The sequence below is a fragment of the Mustela putorius genome, unplaced genomic scaffold, assembly GCF_011764305.1.
Source record: "Mustela putorius furo isolate JIRA1106 unplaced genomic scaffold, ASM1176430v1.1 tig00000842_pilon_pilon_pilon, whole genome shotgun sequence".
NCBI lineage: Eukaryota > Metazoa > Chordata > Mammalia > Carnivora > Mustelidae > Mustela > Mustela putorius.
Genome location: NW_025421493.1, coordinates 3398567 through 3403957, shown reverse-complemented (window position 1 = coordinate 3403957; position 5391 = coordinate 3398567).

Sequence of the window (5391 nt, the reverse complement as noted above, 5' to 3'; positions counted from 1 at the left end):
CAGTCTCATTTCATAAGCAGACCAGAGGATATTTAATTAAAACTTGCCCCATTCAAGGCCAGGGACCAAACACTTCCCACAGTAGGCAAGAAGAGACTCTGTAGATGATTAGCCTGAAGTACAGAGCAGCCAAAACACAACAGTAGAGCACATGCAGCACACACCAGAGAGACTACCTAAAGTACCAGGCCCTGGGCACTACATGACTGCATAGGGCCATTACTTTTAAGAGCAGGGAACATAACTGGCCTTTCTAACACAAAAAAGAAGACAGAGACTTAGGCAAAATGCAAAGATGGAGGATTTCATCCCCAATGAAGAACAAGATATAGTCATGGCCAGATATCCAAGCAAAACAGATACAAATAATATGTTAAATGAAGAAGTTAAAACAACAATTATAAGGATACTCAGTGGGACTGAAAAAAGAATGAAAAACTTCAGGGAAGTCCTTACGGCATAGATAAAAGCATTAAAAAACAAACAGAGATGAAAAACAAAATAACAGAGTTAAAACTCACTTGATGCAATTAACAAAAGAATGGAAGAAACAGGAATGAATAAGCAATATAAAAGATAAAATAATGGAAAACAGTGAAACTGAAAAAAAGAGAAAGAATTATGAAACATAAGAACAGACTTAGAGAACTCAGTGACTCAATCAAAAGTAATAGTTTTTATATTATAGGAGTCTCAGAGGAAGAAAGAGAAAAGGAGGCAGAAGTATTATTTGAGGAAATAATAGCTGAAAACAGCCTTAATCTGGGGAAGGAAACAGGCTTCCAGATCCAGAAGGCACAGAGAACTCCCATCAAAATCACGAAAGCAAGCCAACACCAAGACATATTATAATTAAAATTTCAAAATACAGCGATAAAGAAAAAAATCTTAAAAGCAACATGAAAAAGGCCTTAACTTACAAGGGAAAACTTATAAGGCTAGCTGAAGATTTTACAAAATAAACCTGGCAAGCCAGAAGAGAGAGGCACAATATATTCAATGTGATAAACATCAAAAATCTGTGGCCAAGAACATTCTACCCAGCAAGGCTATAATTCAGAATAGAAAGAGAGATAAAGAGTTTCCCAGACAAAAATTAAAGGAGTTCGTGGCCACTAAACCAGCCCTGCAAGAAATATTAAAGGTGACACTTTGAGTGGAAAAGAGAGTCCAAAAGTGACAAAGACAAGAAATGATCAGAGAAAATGTCCAGAAACAATGACAAAATAAGTAACAAAATGGTACTTAATACATATCTATCAATAACTACTTTGAATGTAAATGGAACAACCACTCCAATCAAAAGACAGAGGATGTTAGAATGGATAAAAAAAAAAATGAGGCATCTATATGTTGCCTACAAGAAACTCATTTTATACCTGAAGACACCTGCAGATTGAAAGTGAGGGAATGGAGAAATATTTGTCATGCAAATGGACATCAAAAGAAAGCTTGAGCAGCAATAGTTACGTTGGATAAACCAGACTTTAAAACAACGACAATAACAAGAAATACAAAGGAGAAAATCTAACAAAAAGATAAACAATTGAGAAAGACAACTATCATATGATCTCCCTGATATGAGGAAGTGGTGATGCAACATGGGGGCTTAAGTGGGTAGGAGAAGAATAAATGAAACAAGATGGGATTGGGAGGGAGACAAACCATAAGTGACTCTTAATCTCACAAAACAAACTGAGGGTTGCTGGGGGGAGGGGGTTTGGGAGAAGGGGGTGGGATTATGGACATTGGGGAGGGTATGTGCTTTGGTGTGTGCTGTGAAGTGTGTAAACCTGGTGATTCACAGACCTGTACCCCTGGGGATAAAAATATATGTTTATAAAAAATAAAAAATTTTAAAAAAATTTAAAAAAATAAACAATTGTAAATATTTGTGCACATGGAAGCACCCAAATATATAAAACAATTAATAGTAAACATAAAGGAATAATAATATAATAATATAATAATAATACAATAATAGTGGGGGACTTTAACACCCCATTTACATCAAAGGATAGATCACCTAAACAGAAAATCAACAAGAAAACAACGGCTTTGAATGGCACTCTGGATCAAATGGATTCAAGAGAGATATTCAGAACATCCCATCCTAAAACAGCAAAAATTTCAAGTACATATGGAAGATTCTCCAGAATAGATCACATATTAAGTCACAAAATAGGCCTGAACAAATACAAAAATTTTGAAGTCATACTATGTACCCTTCTGACCACAATACTATGAAATTTGAAGTCAACTACAAAAAAAAAAAAAAAAACTGGAAAGACCACAAATGCATGGAGGTTAAACAACATGCCACTAAGCAATGAATGGGTCAACCAGGAAATAAAAGAAGAAATAAAAAAATACATGGAAACAAACAAAAATGAAAACACAACAGTCCAAAATCTTTGGCATGCAGCAAAGGTGGTCCTAAGAAGTAAGTATAGTGCAACACAAGCCTACCTCAAGAAGAAAGAAAAATCTCAAATAAAAAACCTAATCTAATACTTAAAAGAGCTAGAAAATGCACAACAGATGAACCCCAAGCCAGAAGAAGGAAGGAAATAATAATGATTAGAACAGAAATAAATGAAATGTAATCTAAAAAAACAATAGAACAGATCAATGAAAGTAGGAGCTAGTTCTTCAAAAAAATTAATACAGTTGATAAACTTCAGCTAGACTTTTCACAAAGAGAATGAACCCAAATAAAAAAATCACAACTGAAGAGGAGAAATGACAACCAATACCAAAGAAATACAATTATAGAGAATAGTATAGAAAAACTGTATGACAACAAAATGGACAACCTAAAAATGAATAAAGTCCGAGAAACATATAAATTACTAAAACTGAAACAGGAAGAAACAGAAAGAAACAGAAAACTTGAACAGACTGATAACCAGCAAAGAAACTGAACCAGTAACAAAAAACTCCCTATGAACAAAATTTTGTCCAGGAACACATGGTGAATTCTATCAAATATTTAAAGAAGAGTTAATATTATTCACCTCAAATGATTCTGCCCCCACCCCCAAAAAAACCCACAGAAAAAGAAGGAAAGCTTCCAGAATCATTCTATGAAGTTAGCATTCCCCTGATACCAAAATCAAATAAACACTCCACAAAAAAGAAAACTACAGGTCAATATCCCTGATGAACAAAAAAGCAAAAAGTCTCAACAAAATACTAGCAAACAAAATTTAGCAGTATATTAAAAATAATTCATCATGATCAAGTCAGATTTATTCCTGCTTGTAAGTGTGGTTCAATATTTACAAATCAGTCAATGTAATATATCACATTAATAAAAGAAAAGATAAGAACAGTATTATCATTTCAATAGATGTAGGAAAAGTATTTGACAAATTACAACATCCATTCATGATAAAAATTATTAATAAAGTAGGTTTAGAGGGAAAATACCTCAACATTATAAAGGCCATATATAGGAAAAACCCACAACTAATATCATCCTAAATGAGGAAAAACTGAGAGCTTTTCCTGTATGGTCAAGAACAAAGCAGGGATGTCCACTCTCACCACTTTTATTTAACATAGTACTGAAAGTCCTAGCCACACCAATCAGACTACAAAAAGAAATAAAAGGCATCCAAATTGGCAACTAAAACTTCAGTATTTCCAGATGACATGATACTATATACACAAAACCTGAAAGATTCCACCCAAAAACTCCTTTAACAGATAGATGAATTCAGGAAAAATACAGGATACAAAATCAACATACAGAAATTTGTTCCATTTCTATATACCAAAAATGAAGCAGCAGAAAGAGAAATTAAGGAATCAATCCCATTGAAAATTGTACCAACACCCATGAAATACCTAGGAATAAACCTAACCAAAGAGGTTAGGACCTGTACTCAGAAAGTATAAAACACTAATGAAAGAAATTAAAGATGACACAAAGAAATCGAAAGACCTTTCATGCTTATGGATTAAAAGAACAAATATTGTTAAAATGTCTATATTACCCAAAGCAATTTACACATTTAATGCAATTACTGAATACTAACAATTTTTTTCACAGAGCTAGAATAAATAATCCTAAAATTTGTATGGAACAAAAGACCCTAAATAGCCAAAGCAATCCTGGGGGGGGGGGAGCTGGTACCATCACATCATATCACATCACCATCATTATATTAGAAAGCTATAGTGATCAAAACAGTATGGTACTGGCAAAAAAAAAGAGATGCATAGGTTAATGGGACAGAATCTAAAAGCCAGAAGTAAATCCATAACCATATGCTCAATAAATCTTCAACAAAGTAGAAAATATGCAAAGGAAAAAAGATAGTCTCTTCAACAAATGGTGTTGGGAAAGCCAGACAGCATCATGCAAAAGGATGAAAATGAACCATTTTCTTATACCATAAACAAAAAAAAATTCAAAAGGGATTAAAGAACTAAATGTGAGACCTGAAACCATAAAATTCATAGAGGAGATCTTAGGCAATAACTTCTTTGACATCGGCCAAAGCAACTTCTTTCTAGATATATCTCCTGAGGCAAGGGAAACAAAAGCAAGAATAAACTCTTGGAAATTCATCAAAACAACTGAGTAAACAAACAAAAACAAGGGAAGAAATAATAAGTATTAAAGCAGAAATTAATGAAATGTAAAATTTTAAAAATCAAAATTCTGCTCTTTAAGACAGAGAAACCACTAGCTGGCTTGATGAAGGAAGAGAGGGAACAAACATACAAAATAATAAATGACAAAGGAAAAATAACCATTGAAACATAAAAAGAAAATACACTATTTGTAAATCTCTATGCAAATAAATTTGAAATTCTACATGAAACAAATAATTTCCTAGAGAAATAGAAATGGCCAGAATTCTGACTTTAGTCTTAGAAAGGTTAAATTAGGCAATTTTCATAGAAGTAGAGAAAGTTACTAAGAAATTACCCCTAGGGGGTACCTGGGTGGCTTGGTCAGTTAAGCAACCAACTTGATTTCCACTCAAGTCATGATCTCAGGGTCATTAGACCAAGCCCTGCTTAAAATTCTCTCTCCCTCTCCCTCTGTCACTCCCTCCAAAACCCTCCCCCGCCCCAAAAGAAGAAAGAAAAAATAAAGAAAGAAATTATTCAAGAGATTTTAAAAGGAATGAACATTCCTTACCACCTTTTATGAAGCAAGTATGACATTGACAATTAACATGTAGATACAAAAATAATACATTAGCAAACATCCAACAATACATTTAGAAACCAATAAACTGTTACGAAGTGGGATTTATTTCATTAATACAAGGTTGGTTCTATATTAGGAATTTCATTTATATCATTCACCATAGTAAAATAGTTAAGGACAAATACCATATATATTAAACAAACCTGTGGGGAAATTCAACA